At 45.7% G+C, this 20,035-nt stretch overlaps 1 pseudogene; it reads right to left on the minus strand.

Annotated features, from left to right (window-relative positions):
* Positions 1–19,082: 19,082 nt before the first annotated feature.
* On the minus strand, positions 19,083–20,035 carry LOC123346837 (annotated as a pseudogene).

The following is a 20,035-nucleotide window of genomic DNA, read 5'->3' on the forward strand; positions in this document are numbered from 1 at the left end:
TGGCCGAGCTATCCCCTAATAATCTAACTCAGTTGCCATAGGAACAAAAACCATGACAACTAAATACACAACAACCTTCACTCCACCTCCTGGTCCAGTCACCAGCTGGTGGCAATGGATATACAGTAGCTCAGATCCACAGATGCTGCAAATGGTTTTAGGGCCACCAAAGTCAATGGAACTACGCTGATGTGTTGAAGATCTACCCCAAATGTCTTCTCACCTACCCCAGTCTTACACCAGTCTGACTCCTTTGGTTCCGACGAAGCCACTCCTGATTTATACAAACAGGCAAGCAAGACAACTCCCATCATTGTTTTTGGTGGCCATGGAATGGGTACAAGTAGCCAAGCAGTGCAACAGATATTGTTTTGGCACAGAATGAAAGTTTGATTCCTCTCTTGCACACAATTTATACCCATTTACACCACAAATGGCCCAGATGTTCTATTGGTGTAAATCACTCCAGTGGCAGTGACATCAGCGGAATCAATCTGGATTTGCATGGGTACAACTGAGGTCAAAATCAGACCTGGTTGTGTGCAAGCTGTGCAGTCATGGAAATAACTGACATTAAATGAACAGATACTAAGTAAACAAACTTTAATTAGAGAAAGACAGATAATTAATTCTTCAGACATTTTATTCTTGGGTGAATAATCTCCAACTAGTCAGTCTCCTCAGGGCAGCTTTGATCTCTTTGTTCCTCATGCTGTAGATAATTGGATTCATGATTGGTGGCAATACGGAATAGAGAACAGCCACCACAAGATCCAGAGGAGATGGGGAGCTGGAGGTGGGTTTCAGGTAGGCAAAGGCCCCAGTGCAAACAAACAAGGAGACCACAGTGAGGTGAGGAAGGCAGGTGGAGAAGGCTTTATGCTGGCCCTGCTCAGAGGGGATCCTGAACACTGATTTGAAGATCTGAACATATGACAAAATGATGAAAACAAAGCAGCCTAAGACTAAACACACACTAAAGGCAAGAACCCCAATTTCACTCAGATATGAGTCAGAACAGGTGAGCTTCAGCAGCTGGGGGATTTCACAGAAGAACTGATCCACTATGTTGCCTCCACAGAAGGTCAATGCAAATGTATTCCCGGTGTGTAGCACAGAGTAGAGAATCCCACTGATGCAGGCACCAGCTGCTAGTAAGACACAAGCTATGCTGTTCATCATTGCGTCATAGTGCAGTGGTTGGTAGGTGGCAACATATCTGTTTTATACCATGACGGTGAGAAGGGAAAAATCCACTCCCACCAAGAAGAGGAGGAAAAAGACTTGGGCAACACACCCAGCATAGGAAATAGACGTGATGTTCATAAGGGAGTTGGCCATGGATTTGGGGACAATGACAGAGATGGAGCCAAGGTCTACGATGGACAGATTCATCAGGAAGAAGTACATGGGGGTGTGAAGGTGGTGGTTGAAGGCTATGGCCATAAAGACAAGAATATTCCCCATCAGGGCTGCCAGGTAAATCACAAGAAACACCACAAAGTGCAAAATCTGCAGCTCCTGAAAATCAGAGAATCCCAGGAGAAGGAAATTGGTCACGATGATTCGGTTGGACATTTTCTTTCTCAGGACATGGTGTGATGTCTGCAGAAGGAGGGAAAAGAGCAAGGGCCAGGATTAGATCAGTAAAATAACTCTCCTTTTTAAAAACCACTCTAATTTCATTGAGTCAGACACTTAGCTTGTGAAGACTGATGTAATATGGGAATGAGGATGGGGAAAACAGCCCCACTGACTTTAATGGAGTTACTCCTGTCATAGGTTTATTCCCCACTTTGAACTTTAGCTTCCAAAAGATGGGGATCTGCATGGATTCTTCTAAGCTTAAATCCTACCTTAGATCTGGTACTGCTGCCACCAGCCAAAAATTATAGTGTTTTGGCACACTCCCTGTCCCCCCAAACCTTTCCCTGGGGAACACAGATCCAATCTCCTGGGATCTTAACACAAAGGGAAATAAACCATTCCGCCTCCCAGACTTCCTCTCCCTTGGTCGTTAGGGAAGACTACCTTGATTCAAACTCCTTGAATCTAAACAAAGAGGGATTCACCTCCCCCGATCCTTTCTTTCCCCCACCTATCCCTGGTGAGTCAGACTAATCCCCTGGGGTCTCAAACAAGGGAAAAATCAAACAGGTTCTTAAAAAGAAAAGCTTTTAATTAAAGAAAAAGAAAAAGATAAAAACTATCTCTGTAAAATCAGGATGGAAATGCTTACAGGATATACAGCTTATAAAAACTAGAGGGACTCTAGCTTAAGTACAAGTTACAGCAAAAAATAAAATAAAATATGGTTCCAGCAAACACACATTTGCAAATACAGAAATTAATCAAAAGACTAATTCACCTTTCTAATACTCACTATACTGCATGAAGAGAATATTTCAGGAAGCTTGGAGAGCCTGGATGTATGTCTGGCCCCTCTTAGATCCAAAGAGACACCCCCCAAAACAAAGAACACAAACAAAGACTTCCCTCCACCGAGGTTTGAAAGTATCTTGTCCCCTGATTGGTCCTCTGGTCAGGTGTTAGCCAGGTTCACTGAGCTTGTTAACCCTTTACAGGTAAAAGAGACCTTAACCCTTAACTATCTGTTTATATCAACTCCTGACTTACACCGGGGTGAGAGAAAGTAGAATCAGCTCAATGGATTCTAGTGGAGTTACTCCTGATTTACACCAGGGTGATGGAGAGGAGAAATAGGAACAATTGCTTTTGAGGTATTTGTATACCTCTGTCACCCAGAGGTGCACGATCTTTTGATAACAGTGTATAAATGTTACTATCCTCAGTTTACCGATGGGAACTGGGGTCTCGCTGGCCCAATTCTGTTGTCAGGGCTCTGCTGTGAATGTGGGGTAAGTTCACTGCCTACCATGGAATTACCCCCCATTTAAACTGCTCTAAGGAGAGCACAATCTCACAGGGAGGAGACCAAACCCAGAATTATGCAGTAAACTCAAGTCAGGAATACGGCTCAGGAGTTCCGATGCGCCATCCCCCGTTTTAGCCTGATTTCCACGCTTGCTGCGGGAGACAGACCTTCTCAACACCCTCCCAGAGCTTGGAAGAGAACCCAGGAGTCTTGACTCCCCATTCGCCCCCTGCTCTAACCCACTAAATGCAACAAGCCTCCTGGAGATGGAAATACAGGCCAGGAGTTCTGGCCCTACCCACTGGACTCAACTCCCTCCCAGAACTGGGAACACAAGTGAGGTATCATGACTCCCAGTCCCCTCCACAAACCACTACATCAGACTGCATCTCAATCTCTCTCCCAGTAACTCTCCACTGCCATCAGGAATGACTGCTGCGATTGACAATGGAGAGTCATTGGGCTACCGAATGTGCGTGAGAGTGATTAACCAGAGTGTTACTTGGGACACTCACCTGGTGTCGGGAAGAGCAAGTTCAAGTCCCTGCTCCAATGACTATTTAACTATTGATAGAAAATGCAGCAACTACAACAGGAATAGGGTGGCCAGATGTTCCGATTTTATAGGGATAGTCCCAATTTTGGGGTCTTTTTCTTATATAGGCTCCTATTACCCCCAACCCCTCGTCCCGATTTTTCACACTTTTTGTCTGGTCATCCTAAACAGGAGAGACTGAGACAGTCTCATTTCAGAACAGCTCATAGCCTAGCGGCGCAGGCACTGTCCTGCAAAGTGGGAATTCAAATAACTTCTTAACATCAGTCAGAAAGAGGGATTGAATCTGAGTCTGTCACAGGCCAGCTGAGTGCCCTAACCACTCAGCTTCAAGTTATGAGGGGTGCCTGTACCACAGTCCTTATGAGAAACAGAACTAGAACGTCACAGTTCCGGTTCCTCCTCTCTACACACTGGACTGAACTTCCTCCCAGAGCCACACATAAAACACAGGAGTTCTGGCTCTTAGTCCTCACTACTTTTACCCATTAGGCCCGACTCCCTTTCCAGGGCTGGGGATAGAACCCAGGAGTCTGAGGCTGAGCTACTGGAAATACACTGAGATCTGTGCTGTCTGCAGATGAGCTGTGTGTCAAAAATGCAGGTGATGCAGGAAGGTGATTTATCCATGTCTGTTTTCTAAAGGCTTGTGGGATTCCTTCCCTGGTGCCCTCAACAGCCCAGTGGCAAAGGTTAATTTCACTTGCCCTGTACTTCCCTGAAGAGTTTTCAGAAATTAAAATAATCACAATTCCAATGAGGCAGCAGGGTCTACAAGAAAGATTGTGAGGCAAACACTGCGGGCACACAGGACTGTACTCCAGACATCTGGCATCAATTCCTAGCCCTGCCGCTGACCTGCTGTGTTACCTTGGCAAAGTCATTCCCTGGGGCTGTCTTTCCCCTCCTGTCTTTTCTACTGTAAGCTCCTTGGGGTGGAGAGTGTGTCTTACCTAATATTATGGGCCTCTCATATCAAGTGGGAAGTTGTTTGGGGGTTTAGTTTTATGAAAACCTGGCGATGGAAAACTCTTTGGTATACTTTTTCAGGGTTTGCGGGAAAGTTTTCAATCTTTTCCCAAAACTAGAAAATATTTACCATAAACTGGCATTTTTACTAAAGAAGTTTATTGAAAAACAAACGCTTTTCAGTCTCCATTTCATTTTTTGGCCTAGCACCCCATCCATAAGCAATATTATGGGATGTTTCTATGAAAACAAAACCTTGACATTTCCTACTAAAATATAATATTCATTCTTGGCCAGATTTAATAATGAGTAATTAAAACTAAATTAAATGCATTTGAGTTGATGTGGGTGCAATATTCATTGTAATTTTATTTGACAGCATCTGCTTGTCATAGGAACTTTCTGACTGGGTATTCTGTCCCTGATTGTAGCCAGTACCACCTGATTCAGAGGAAAGTCTAAGGCCTGGTCTACACTAGTCTGTTATTTAGGAATTAGCTGAGTTAATTTGAAAAAAAAAAAAGATTGCATCCACATGACCAAACCAGCTTTTTTTGATTTAAAGGGCTCTTTAAATCAATTTCTGTACTCCACCTCAGCAAGTGGAGTAGCACTTAAATCGAGATCGAAATCCCAGGTTAAAGGTATTGTGGACGCAATTCAACGTTATTGGCCTCCAGGAGCTATCCCAGAATGCTCCCTTCTGACTGCTTTGGACAACACTATCAACTCCGATGCACTAGCCAGGTGGGCAGGGAACTTCTGAATTTCATTTCCTGTTTGGTCTCCATCAACACAAGTGACCGTCAGCACAGTCCACCATCACTGACGACCATGCAGCGTCCACCATCACAAGAGACCACACAGTCCCGGATTTGCAGACAAGCTCCAGCATGGTCCAAACGGGAGGTACTGGATCTCATCGCATTGTGGGGAGACAAGTCTCTTACGGCAGCATTATGTTCCAAAAAAAGGAATACAAATACATATGCTAAAGTATCCAGGGCCATGATGGAAAGAGGCTAATCCAGGGAGTATTGTACAAATCTCAAGGAGCTCAGGAAAGCATACCAAAAAGCCAAGGAGGCAAACGGGCGCTCTGGGTCACAGCCCCACACATTCCGCTTCCACCGTGAGCTCCATGCAATTATGGGGGGTGACACCAACACTACTCCACCACTGTCTGTGGACATCTGCAAGGGGGGGTTGCATAGAGCAAAGATGAATAGTCATTGGAGGAGGAAGAGGAGAACAGTGCACAGGTGGCAAGTGGGGAATCCGTTTTCCCCCCAGGCAGGAACTATGCTTAACGCTGGAGCCAAAAGCCTCCCCCCACTCCCAATGTGGGCTCCCAGCACATGATCCTGGGGAAAGTACTTCTGGTGAGTGAGAGCCTGATCAAAGCCACTCTGGGCTGTTCGCGCATAGTTTAAAGGGCTCATACCTGCTCAGAGCCTCATCAGAGCCACGCAGTGGGTGCGGGGGAGTGGAGGGTTGGGTGTTGGGTGAAGTGATCATCCCAGAGAGCCCGCAGGCCCTTCTTTATGGCAAACCCATCAGGCATTGTTTGCTATGGGAAAGGGGACCCAGCAGTTTGAAAACATTGAAATGAATGTAGAAGAAGCAGAACCCCACGTGCCCCTAGGCTGCCTGCAAGCTGAATTCTGTTGCCTGGCCGTGAGTGATGACTTACTCACACCAAAGTGTCCCCTTTGTTCTCTGAAATGTATCTTTTCAAATACTACCCTCCCTTTTTCTCCTCCCAAAGGTGCAAATGTTTCAAGGCGGCCCCTATCTACTCCATCCCAGAGGCTGGTACAGATTAGAAGGCAGAAAAAAACGAACTCGAGACGACATGTTCACCAAGCTCATGCAGTCCTCCTGCACTGATAGGGCCCAGCTGAATGTGTGGAGGCAAACAATTGCAGAATCACTTAAAGCATTACAGGAACACAAAGAGAGGAGGGACACACGCGATGAGAGCAGGCAGGACGCTATGGTCAAGCTCATGGGGGAGCAAACTGACATGCTCCGCTGTCTGGTGGATCTCATGCAGGAAAGGCAGCAAGACCACAGTCTGCCGCTGCAGCCCCTGTATAACCACCCTCCCTCCTCCCCAAGTTCCATAGCCTCCTCACTCAGATACCGAAGAACATGAGGGGGGAGGCTACAGGGACCTACACACTCAACCCCAGAGAATCGCCCAAGCACCAGAAAGCTGGCATACGTGAACTTCTGATTTGGTTTCTGGACTTGTCCTTCTCTCCTCCTCCACCCCCACTAGCCCCCCCCCCACCAGTCTGCCTTCTGATTTCTCTCAGTGTGTTGTGCAACAAACAGTAAAGAACAGTTTTTAAACAATTTAGATTTTATTTCCTTTTATATATATGGGGGGGGGGCGAGTAACCTCAAGAGAAACAAACACAACTGTCACACCTAACCCTGGCCAGTCATGAAACTGATTTTCAAAGCTTCTCTGATGCGCAGCGCACCCTGCTGCACTCTTCTAATAGCCCTGTTGTCTGGCTGTGCGAAATTGGCTGCCAGCCGAATTGCCTCAACCTCCCACCCGGCCATAAAAGTCTCCCCCTTACTCACAGATATTGTGGACCACACAACAAGCAGCAATTACAATAAGAATATGGGTTGTGCTGAGATCTAATTGAGCCGGTAAACTGTGCCCTTGCCCTTTAAAACGTCCAAAAGCACATTCTACCGCCATTCTGCACTTGCTCAGCCTATAGTTAAACTGCTCCTTACTACTGTCCAGGGTGCCTGTGTACGGCTTCATGAGCCATGGCATTAAGGGGTAGGTTGGGTCCCCAAGGATAGCGGTCGGCATTTCAACATCCCCAACAGTAATTTTCTGCTCTGGGAAGTAAGTCCCTTCCTGCAGCTGTTCAAACAGACTAGAGTTCCTGAAGATGATAACATTATGCACCTTTCCTGGCCATCCCATGTTGATATTGGTGAAACGTCCATTGTGATCTACCAGGTCTGAGTTCCCTCCGCTCGGCATGGAGCTTGCAGCCCCGCCTCCTGACCACGTGGCTCTGAGCGGGGCGGAGCTCAGGGGCTCTGCCACAGCCATGCTGCTGCTGTGGAGCGAAGCTACTGGATGCGCTGAGGCTCCGGGTGAGGGGGAAGCCGGGGGAGTTGTTGGCTAAGGGGCATGGAGTTCTGGGGATAGGGAGGGAATAGAGAGGGGGCAGAGGTTGTGGGGGCGGTCAGGGGACAGGGAAAGAGGGCGGTTGAATTGTGGGTGTTCCGGGGGTCTGTCAGGACTCAGCGGCGGGGAGGGATAGGAGTCAGGGGACAGGGAGCAGGGGGTGGGGGTCCCAGGGTGGTGGTTGGGGGTGGGGTCTCTGGGGGACAGTGAGGGGACGAGGAGCAGGATGGGTCAGGGATTCTGAGGGGGGGCGGGCAGTCGGGGGGCAGGAAGTGGCTGGGGGTCGGATGGGGGCAGGGCCAGACTGTTTGGGAGGCACAGCCTTCCCTACCCTAAAGCTCATTCAGCAATTTGAGGCTTGCAGAAGAGCCAAGCTGTTAGCTTTTCCTTTAGGGCTGCCATCCCTTTCACTTCTCAAATGCCAAATTATAGTCTATATTTAATTTCAGTGCCATAGGGAGATTCATGTCATGGGAGGGTAGCTTCATTTAAAATTAGCCACTGGGGGAGGGATCACATGAGAAGAGCAATATCCTTCCCAACCCTACCAAGGGAGACCCCCTCCCCTGCATTCCCTGAGGCTTCAAAGGGGTTAATTCAGTGGTTCTCAAACTTTTATACTGGTGACCCCGTTGACATAGCAAACCTCTGAGTGCGACCCCCCCTTATAAATTAAAAACACTTTTTTATATTTTTAACACTATTATAAATGCTGGAGGCAAAGTGGGGATTGAGGTGGAGGCTGACAGCTTGCGACCCCCAGTAATAACCTTGTGACTCCCTGAGGGGTCCCGACCCCCAGTTTGAGAGCCCCGGGGTTAATTTAATTTTAGCACCCTGTGTCCATTCACATGCATGGGCTATTTTGAGCATTTCAGTTTTTACAACATAGACTCATCCCAGATTCTGGAACAAGCTCAAATGCTCAGTTTATGGAATATATACATAAGCTGTACTAAAGACAAATCCACAGTAACCGTCTCCAGTTTGTGAGGGACCCCATGGAGCCAGTCTCTAGGAAACAGATAAATGCATGGAGGTTAAGTCCATTAATGGCTTTTAGCCAGGATGGATAAGGAGTGGTGTCCCTAGCCTCTGTTTGTCAGAGGGTGGAGATGGATGGCAGGAGAGAGATCATTTGATCATTACCTGTTAGGTTCACTCCCTCTGGGGCACTTGGCCATTGTCGGTAGACAGGATACTGGGCTGGACGGACCTTTGGTTTGACCCAGTATGGCTGTCCTTATGTTCTAACCTAAATGAACCCAAAGTTATGGAGACAGATATGAGTCAAGGAAGGCAGCAGAGTATTAGAAACCTGGAAAAATCTCTGACTGGATGGGCTCAGGTGTTTGGTCACAAGCTGAGGTGGTTCAAAAGTTTTGGATTTTTTTTCAGCAGAATTTTTTTATTGTTTCTTTAAACAATTAAACACAGCAAGCAGCAAATATTTGGCCACACGCTTCTAAAACCCCAGACCATATTCAGGTTTTGGCAGACTAATTTCAGCTTTTCAATTAAAAAAACACAACAAATTTTGAAGGAAAGCAGACATTGTCCGTGATTTTTTCTGCTTTTTAAAAACCCCTAGTTTTCGAGCCAGGAAAAGTTTTGATGGAAAATATTTGTCCAGTCCTTTTAATGAGTTTTAGTGCCTTTTAGCACTAGCTGATGCTGAGAATAAGTGATACCTTGTAAAGAGGTTTTCTCAAAACTGGGTTTGTGCTGAGATGCAGAAGGTTTATTTTTCCAAGGGTGGCCTGTGGGTGCGGAGCAAGTGGGGCAATTTGCGCCGGGCCCCATAGGGACCCCCATGAGAATATGGTATTGTATCGTATTGCACTTTTTTTTATGGAAGGGGCCCCCAAAATTGCTTTGCCCCAGGCTCCCTGAATCCTCTGGGCGGCCCTGCAATTACAGTCTTCAAAGGTTTAAAATCTAAACATGCAAGACAAAGGTTGGGTGGGGGGAGGGGAGGTGGAGAAATAGAGGCCCGGAGCAGAGAAATGACTTGTCCCAAGGTCAGCAAGCAGGTGAGTGGTTGAGCCAAGAATAGAACCATATGTTTTACCCATGAGACACACTGCATCTACCTAGCTAGTGATCAGGAAAACATTGATAGGCAGCATGGTCTAGGGATAGGACACTGGAATCAAGACGTTTGGGGCCGTGGTTCTGTTCAAAACTCTACCAGTGTATCCCTGCTATGCAACTACATAAGATTTTTTACCTTTACCCCCTCCTATATCTACACCCAGATCTGCCTGTGAGAGGTATGTAATGTTGGCAGCAAGGCCAATAGTCTCCCCTTGCTCGCATTCAGAGTGTAAATGCAGCTGCATTCTAGCCATAGGAGCACTGGGGTCAGGACAAGGCCACCACGAGAAGCTGGGCTCTTTTTTTTTAACTCAGTCTTTTATGGAAGGTGATGTCATCTGATGATGTAACTGTAAATTCCATAACATAAGATACACTACCCAAGTGTGGGAAATTGCAGGGTTAGGCCCTTGACGTTCAGGAAATGATGAATCCTGGGCAATGTAGCATAGTGAGCCTGTTGGGGAAAAAACCTCCTAATACATTTATTAAAGTTTACCATGACTCAATTTCCACACAAATATTCCTTTATTGATCCAAAGGTCACTCGGTGTTGATTACATCTCAAATACAAACACAAGCATGTGCCCACCTATACTCCACCTCCTAGCAAGAATTCCGTTATAAGCACTGGCCAAATACCCAAAAGAGGATGAAGATCGGGAGATACTTTCCCATCATCATGTGACTGCACAGGGGTAAGAAAAATCTCTGACAAAGAAACCGCTACATACCTTGTCTTTTATATACTATAATAAACAAGTGATCTCATTGCTGGATCTTGACACTTAGCTAAAGCCAGAAGAGGCAGTTAGGGCTGAACCCTGCCTTCTGACCCAGTCAAGACAAGATTAATGATGGGGTCTCTTTCTTCAAGGTTTTCTTCTTATCTTATTTTGCCATATTTCTGCCCAGCAACTGGACTAAGCATTTTTTTTAAACAACCTATATAGCATTAATTATTGACTGCACCAAATTAACCATATTTTCCCTATTTTGAAGGAACCCAACCCAACCCAACCCTCAACCCAACCCTTAAATAAGATACTGCTGTATTTCAAGGGTCACTACTAGTTTAACACAAACAACCCTTTTCTTTTCTCATGATCTCAGGACTTTTTGGTCACATGCTTTTTGGGCCTATCACTCATTCTAACATCCAAACTCAGTTTAAAACCACAGTTGACTCAGGCCTAATGTAGGCCTGTATTCCTGCACAGCCTTAACTCTGCCCGCTTGTGGGATGCAGTATTTGCATGTAATCTTGGGGTAGCAACTGTTTTGTATCCAGTTCTGCTCTCTGTGAATGCATCTGTTAATGTGAAAGCATTATAACCCACCTCACGGCAGGGTGCAGCTGGGGGTGCTGAGCTACAGGACTCCCTAGAGCAGAGGTGGGCAAACTACGGCCTGCGGGACACATCCAGCCTGCACTACTATCCTGCCTGGCCCTTGAGCTCGCAGCCGAGGAGCTGTCCTCCCTCCTCCACAGCTATGCTGCCACAAAGGCAGTGCTCTGGGTGCAGCAGCATGTCTGGCTCCAGCTGGTGGCGCAGCTGCTAGACATGCTGCTCTGAACGGCATGGTAAGGGGGCCAGGGCCGGGGCGGGGAGGTTCCAGGGGGCAGGGAACAGATTGGATACGTGTGGAAGTCCCAGGGGGCCTGTCAGGGGGTGGTTGGATGGGGCGGAGGTTCTGGGGGGGCGGTCAGGGGACGGGAACAGGGGGGAGGCTTGGAAAGGCGTGAGAGTCCTGGATGGCCTGTCAGAGAGTGGGGGTGTGAATAGGGGTCGGGGCAGTCAGGGAACAGGGAGCACGGGGGGTTGAATGGGGGGGGTCCCAGGAGGGGGCAGTCAGGGGACATGGAGAGGGGGCAGGTTGGAGGGTCGGGAGTTATGAGGGGGGCAGTCAAGAGGTGGGAAGGGGAAGGGGGCAGATAGGGGGCAGGGGCCAGGCTGTTTGGGGAGGCACAGGCTTTCCTATCCAGCCCTCCATACAGTTTTGCCAAAAAGTTTACCCACTCCTGCTCTAGAGTCTCCTAGGCATGGAGGCTGTTCTTTGGGCTCTCGCCCTTTGTGGGCTGGCTGGAACATGTGCACATTTTGGTAACAAGGAGGATTGCACTGCTAGGGTTGCCAGAAATGCAGATGCAATTACCCTCGACACCATGGCTGTAAATTACGACACAGACTGATAAACTGAATAGGCAATCCGGCCCCTAAGGGCCATTAAGTACAGAGATATGATGGTGGGGATCCTTCAGCCTTGAATCAGAGATTCTCACTTCAGAAGAATTGTATACTTCCCTGCAGGTTTCCTGGGAAAAATGCATGCCTTTTATCCCCAGAGAAAACTGCATGTGGGAAGGTCCTATTGGCTGAAATCCAAAACAGGAACATTAGCACTGGCCTAGGAAGAGTCCGTCTGCTTGCCTCTGTTTCTTTACAGGGTCTACTGACTCAGTCTCATTGTTTACACACACAGTGCAGAACTGCTGTGTTCAGAGACTCAGAAACACCATTAGTTCCTCAACCTTCCGCTGGCCTTGCGAGCAGAGCCTGGGACATTAAATTCACACTTAGGGCAGGTCAAAATTTTTCTATTTTTTTCTGACAGAAAATTGGGTTTCGGCTTTCCTCCCAAAATTTCAATTGTCAGAAACAAAGAAAAAATCATCAGAAAACTGATTTTTTGTTCATTTTTTTTGCTGAAAAAATATGATTGCCCCAAATAAAAATATTTGTCAGGTTTTCATATGTTTTTAAATGTGTAACCCTCTCTTCCCTGGCCACCTGGTTTTCCTGCAGATAATGGAAATCCTGGGGTGATCCCAAAGGTGGTATTGGATAGGTGGGAAGCTTCTCTCCACCCATCTGCAGCATCTCTTTACTCATAGGAAGAACGACTGTTGGTGATGCCTCCTCCTGGATTTGCACTGTATACCTGTTAGGGTGCCTTGGTAGATTCCAGGTACAACTCCAGCAATAGGCCTCGCAAATAAGGGCAAATGATACTTAGTGCTCTACAGAAAGCATTAAACACCCAAGTTGTCATGAGGAACATCTTTAATTACAAGTAATATAACGAGACACAATGACAATGCAGTAGAAGTACTCACCGCAATTACTGTGACTAGTAAATAGGTGGTATCACAACTGTTCAGCTAATGGTGGCAACATGAAAGTAAACTTAACCACTACTTCCAAAACAGAGGTTTATGTAAAACCTAAGCTTAAACTTACAGAAGAACATTCACCAGCAAAGAATTGCCCATGGCAGAGGGGTGGGGGAGGGATGAAATCGTCACTGGCATCACCCCACACACTTTCCCTCTCGGGGGATGGAGGCCAGAGCCCACCAGCCCTCCAGCTTAGCTGACCAAAGAAGGGTTAGAGAGAAGAAGAAAAGATGAACCATAGCTGAGCTGTGCAATGGGAAAGAACAGAATGGGAAGCTCAGTAGAGAGAGTATTATCCTGCTGCTGACCGCAGTGTGACACTAGAGGGCACTGTGCCATAGGAGGTGGTGTGGGTGACAAAACAGGTAGTGTGCTGCTCTCCCAGTGGGTGCTGACCACAATACCTAGCCATGCTGCAAGGACTAGGATGGGGGCTCCATAGGGGGCTCTCCTCCCTGACAGTAAGTGCTAAGCCCAGTGAAGTGCTAGGGCATGCTGTGCTGCAGGGACCGGGGTGGGGGCTCCATGGGGGGGGGGGCTCTCCCCTCTGTGCTACTGTTGATACCAAATTCCTAGGATTTGGCAAGTGGACACTGAATGGCAGGATGCACCATCTTTTGGCTGAAAAATAACAACACCGATGTCCTTTAGCTTGTAATTTCTATGGCTTGGATTTTGAAAGGAGCCTAAGTGAGTTGGGCACCTAAATCCCACTGAAATAGGATGGTTGTTGGACACCTAGAGCCCTTAGGGGGTCTCTTGAAAATACCATCAATGTCCCCTGTACTCAATGTTTCAAGTCTGGCCAAATGCCTGATCTGTCAGCTTCCTCCTCCTTTCCCCCCGTCTCCATCTTTTCATTTGGATTCAGCCATAGAGCCATACTATTTAAAGCCACAAGGGACCACCAGATCATCTAGTCTGACCTCCCATGTAGTACAGGCCACCAGCACCACCCAGCACCCGCACACTAACCCCAAACAACCAAAATGAGACCAAAGTATCACAGGCCACAAGAGACTAGACTATGATGTGCCACAGACAGGGGACAGGAGGCAAGCTGCGGGGGGCACTCTGCCGGCGCCACAAAGTCCTGCCATGCTTGGGGCAGCAAAATCCCTAAAGCCGCCCCGACAGGAGGGTCTGAGGTGCACCAATGCCTGCGGTCCCCAAAATGGCAGGAAAATGATTAAGTGAGCCACAGGATTCTCCTTCTCCTCCACTCCCAGAACAGCTGCTGTTCTTCATCCAGAGGCAGCTTCATTTTGGCAGGTGGGTGAAGCCAGCCCTGTGCACATGGCCCTTTGAGACACCGCGAGATGAATTAGAGATGGACCCTGGGGAGCTCCCGCTGAACTTGGGGAAAGTGAGAAACATGTTGACAAGTTACAGAGTGGAGAAAGGAAAAGAATAAGTGTGCGTGTCTGTGCTCAAGGTCACAAAGAGGGACACATGAGAATTCCAAATTTCCAAATATCCAAAAGTTTCAAAAACCAAAACACAACAACACCAGTGACACCAGCAAAGGTGGAACTCATTGCCACAGAAAGAAGTTGAGGCCAATAATTGACCAAGACTAACTTCCTGACTACTTGCAGGGGGTCTCTCTTGTTGAAACAGGAATTAAGTTGGGGAAGTCAGGTGGCACATGCTATTCAGGAGGTCAGACGAGATGATCCCAATGGTCCCTTCTGGCCTTGGAATCTGTGAATCAATCAGCAGAGGAATCATGACTCTCCTGCCACTGATACTGATGGTGTGGGCACAGACAGGGAGAGGGAACTGCTCTTATAAGACACGGTCTTTCCTGCACCTGATGGGTATCCAGTGGATATAGCATGTGTATGATCCAGAGTCCATCACACCAGTGCTGGGCAGCTGGTAGCTCCAAATATCCTGCTTTGGCATTCTGGCAGAGGCCACATGCCCCTTCCCCTTGAGAAGCTGAGCACCTGAGGGTAAAACAGTGTCTGGGGATGGAGATGGGAGCTTGAGGCTTTGCTGTCAGCAGTGAGGTAGAGGGAGTGATGTGTGAGAACATGGAGGAGGTCACCAACAAGAGAAATGAGGTCCATGGTGGATATAGGAGTGGGGAAATCTCAGGAGGGCTCCCCATCCTCTTAGGGTCACCCAGCATCTCCCATGGATGGAATGTTATCCCGGATGCCAGGATGTGATTCTATGCTGCATCCTTCTGGGCAAGCATCCTAGAGATTGTTGCAACACAGAGTTTCCATTCCATGGGAAATAACAAAGTTTGTTTTCATTCCAAATTGGGATGAAAAGCCAAACATTCCTGCAGAATGAATATTTAGATAAATTTTGCTCCAGAACTAGGGAATTGACTATTTCAATATACTACAAAAGCCAGAACAAAACACATTGAAATGATAAAATCCAAACAGAACATTTTGCCATTATGGCAATGAAAAGTTTCTGTACACCGGGGAGCAGAACTAGGTCTCATGTGTTTGAGGCCCATTCTCAATCAAGCTGATCAAAAAATGTTCAAGAAAAAAACATTTTCCATTCAAAAAATGCCTTTTCACCAAACCAAAATCTTTTGCAGAAGCATATCAGTTTCAACAATAATTTCAGTGGGAAGGTTTTTCAGGGCCAGGATGGAATTTCTGGTAAGAAAGAGGCAGAGCTAACCCAGAATAGCCAGTAGCCTGGTGGTTAGAGCTATCACCTGGGATGTGGGAGACCCCCTTTGAAGTTCTTCCTCTCACTCTGGAAGAGCAGGAACTTGAATGTTGACCTCTCACAGCTCAGGTGAGTGCCTTAACTGCTGTGCTATTGGTTGAAGTGTGTCTCACTCTCTTTTGAAAGGTTTCTTTTTCATTCCAGTGTGGACTGAACACAAAACTTGAAACCTCAGCTTTTCACAAAATAGAATTCTTGTTTTCTGGCCAGCCCTAGTGATCAATCCACTGAGGAACATAATCTCCTAATGTGCTGGGTCACTCTCCAGTGGCTGTGCATCATGGAGGATAACAGTCTGCTACTGCTACCCAGCGGACATCACTACTCCTTTACCTCCAGATTCAGCCTCTGCTGGTGACTCATGGTGGGAATTGGTGTCTAAATACTTTGGGGCCATTGGATGAAGGAGGAAAGAGGAGGGCAGGATAGCGTGATAATTTTTACAGAATCAGGTGGCTGGGTAGCAGGGAATGATGTGGGGGAAGGGAGATGTCTATCGCTTTTGCAAGTGAACTTCTCCCCTTATTTCTGGGAGAAGTTCCCCATAAACACCTGCAAAACAAACTCATTATCCTTCAAAGTGCGTCTTAAAACTCTCCTTTGCCGTGATATGTACAAAAACTTGACAACAACTAGGCTGCTGGGGCATTGAGACCAGTCCCTGTCATGCTGCTTGTACTCCCCTGCTGATCCACCTTTATCCATTTGTTGTGTCTTCTCTTATATTTGAATTCTAAGCTCTTTGAGGCTCTTTTTTGTTCTATATTTGTACAGCATCTCACCCAGTGGAGTCTTGACCATGACTAGGGATCCTATACACGATGGTGATACACATAAAATCATATAAATAATGGAAATGATTTCGGGATTTAATTTGACAAACAACAAAAAAGAACCTCCTAGTGAGATGCTGCGGCATAAAAAGAGCATCCAGTGATACTGACACGGTAACAAATTTAAAGCTCAGGAAAATAAATACTTTTTGAAACAATGCTTGGTAGCTGACTGTTGTGTATCATTGGGGTCTGGGATTAACTGTTAAAGGGATGGATGTTTATGAGGGCTGTAAAACTATTAAAAAATAATTGTGATTAATCACGAGGATAAAAAAATTTAATCGCATTAATTGCAGTGTTAGATAATAGAATACCAATTTAATTTTAGTATTAGTAATTTAAATAATAATACAAATTTAATATTAATGTAATGTGAGCACTGTAGACTTTGTATTCTGTGTTGTAATTTAAATCGATATATTTGAAAATGTAGAAAAACATCCAAAAAAACTTACAATACATTTAAATAGGTATTCTATTATTGTTTAACAGTGAGATTAAGACTGTGATTAATAGCAATTAATTTTTTTAATCAAGTTAACTTGTTTTGAGTTAATGGTGATTAACTGACAGCCCTAAATATTAACCCTTTTGTCCTGATCAGCTAGCCAAAAAATCAGGGTCTTGCAGGTTGTTCCAGTTAGGAGCATTCTATCTTTGATGCAATCATGTTTATTTACCAAAAGAAATCAAAGTCCTGTTTCCCTGACCATGGGAGGAATCAAATGACAGGAGACAGTGTCACAGCCCCAAACCACTGTCAGACAGCACCCTGAGAAAATGCAGATGCATAATTTCACCATCTTGTGGATTATTACTATTTATTGCTTGTATTAAAGGAGCAACTAATAGCTCCAACCGTGCTAAGAGCGATCAGGGCTCCACTGTGTCAGATGCTGTACAGACACACATACAGTATCGCTGGCCTAAAGCAATGTAAAGCTTAGATTTTCAAAGGTGTGTAAGCAACTTGAATTCCCAATTCTCATTAAAATTTCTGTGATGTGGACATCCACATCCAATAGCTGGGTTTGAAAATCTCAGCCTAGATAAAATCAAAATTTTTCTCTGATTAAAAATGTTGATGAAAAATTTCCCTTTTTAAATTTTTCAGTGAAACTTTTCAATTTTTTGACAAATTCTAAAAAATCCTTTTTGTTTTGTTTTGAATCCTAATTTTCTTTTCATTTTGTTTTTCAAAAAAACCTAAAATGTTTGTTTTTGAACTTTTGTTTTTTGGATTCCCACTCCCCTATTTTTTCTTCTCGTCCTCTCATTCTTTCACCCTCAGTGGGAGAAAAAAATGGAGGAAATGTTAAAAAACAGGGTGGAGGAGAAACATCCAAAACAGATTATTTTTTCTTGGTTTTGAAAACAGAAACTAAACACGAGTAGATGTCTGAAAATAAAAAAATATCATATTTTTCCATTAAAAAAATAATTGAAATCAACTGGTTTTTACAAAGTATTTTGATCTATATGGTATTTTTCTATGAGAAAAAAATTGACTAGCTCTTCCCAAATTTTACATGTAATGTCAATGGGACCCTTGAAAATGCCAACCAAGTGATTCTTAGGAGAACAATTTTCTCTATAAGGTTCACAACAGAGCCCCTTTTACCTCCTTGCTCCTCAAGCTGTAGATGATTGGGCTTAGCATGGTCATTATCACTGTGTAGAACAGGGAAAGGAACCTGTCCCAGTCCAGGTAGTAGCTGATATGAGTTGTAAGTACATAACGCTAGCAAAGCACTAGAATCATGATGAGGTGGGAGGAACAGGTGGAGAAGGCTGACACCTGTCCTCCACCAATAGAGTCTTCGGGATGGTGCCTATGATACAGGCGTAAGGCCCCACGGTGAAGAGCAAGGTCAGGACAGTGATGAGCGTGGTACTAGCTAGGATTGTGACCGCGTCTGGGGACATATTGACGCAGGCCAGCTTTAGCACTGGAGGGAAGTCACAAAAGTAATGGTCAATTTCATGTGTCCCAAAGAATGACGGAATGAATATCCAAGCCATGTTTCCCAGTGGGATGAGGAGGCCCCGATTTTTAAAAGTATTGAGGTATTGATGTGCTGAGAATTGCAACACCTAACAGATTAAGGTCTCTAAGTCTCATTTTCAAAAGAAATTTAGGCACATAGGAGACAAAATCTCATATACAGTCACAGGGAATTAGGCTCCTAAGTGCCTTACTCCCTTTTGAAAATAAGACTTGGGCCTAAATCAGTTAGGCTGACTACAGCATTTTCTAATATCTTTAACAATCTTAGGGACAAATTTTCAAAGGTATTTATTTAGGTACCTAAAATGCAGATAGATGCCTACTGGGATTTACAAATGTAGCCAAGTCAATGGGACTTAGGTGCCTAAACTGCTTAAGCATTTCTGAAAGTCCCATTAGGCACCTATCTGCATACTGAGGCACCTAAACACCTTTTCAAATCTGGCCATTGTGCCTCATTGCTCCATCTTTAAAACTGAAATTATAGCATTTTCCTACTGCACAGAGGCAGTTTGAGGTTAAATCCATTAAAGATTGTGAGGTGCTCAGCTACCATGGTAATGGGTCCAGATAAGGGCCTAACATAGATATATAGGCCTAAATGTGTTTCACTGTTGACATAAAAGAATTGAGATGGAGACATTTACAGTCAATCAAATTCCTTTATTCAACAGAATCTTCTTCTCCCCGCCATTCTCCAGAAGGCGCCCTTCACCTCTTTGTTCCTCAGGCTGTAGATGATGGGGTTTAGCATGGGAGTGATTACCGTGTAGGACAGAGAGAGAAACCTGTCTGTGTCTGGTGAGTAGGAGGAATTAGGCTTCATATACATAACGCAAGCAGAGCCAAAGAACAATGTAACCACCATGAGGTGTGAGGAGCAGGTGGAGAAAGACTTCCTCCTGCCCACCCCTGATGGCATCCTCAGGATGGTGGAGATGATGCAGATATAGGACATGAGGATCAGCATGAAGGGGAAGGTGGCAAAGAACAGAGCCACAATGAAGACAGCCATTTCATTGCGGGAGGTGTCCCCACAAGCCAGTTTCAGCAGTGGAGGGATGTCACAGAAGAAATGATTAATCTCGTAGGATCTGCAGAAGGGTAGGGTGAACACCATGCTGGTGTGACCGAAGGACATGAGGAAACCACTGAGCCAGAATCCAGCAGCCAGTCCAGTGGACACTTTCCTGATCATAACCACTGGGTAATGCAGAGGCTTGCATATTGCGGCATAGCGATCGTAGGCCATGGAGGCCAGGAGAAAACACTCTGACCCACCCAGGAAAAAGGTGAAATAGGTTTGCACAGCACAGCCAATGAAAGAGATGGTTTTATCCCCAGAGAGCAGATTCCAAAGCATCTTGGGGACATTGACTGATGTGTAGCACATCTCCAGGAAGGACAGGTTCCTGAGGAAGAAGTACATGGGGGAATGAAGGGCTGGGTCAGCCAATGTGAGGACAATGATTAGAAGGTTTCCAGCCAAGGTGACTATGTAGGTGACCAGAAACACTGAAAAAAAAAATGCTGCAGGCTGGGAATGTCAGAAAAGCCCAGGAAAATGAATTTAGCGATTGTTGTGCTGTTTCTTCCCACTGTTTCCTGGCTAGTTTTCAT

The sequence above is a fragment of the Mauremys mutica genome, chromosome 12 (genome assembly GCF_020497125.1).
Source record: "Mauremys mutica isolate MM-2020 ecotype Southern chromosome 12, ASM2049712v1, whole genome shotgun sequence".
Lineage (NCBI taxonomy): Eukaryota > Metazoa > Chordata > Testudines > Geoemydidae > Mauremys > Mauremys mutica.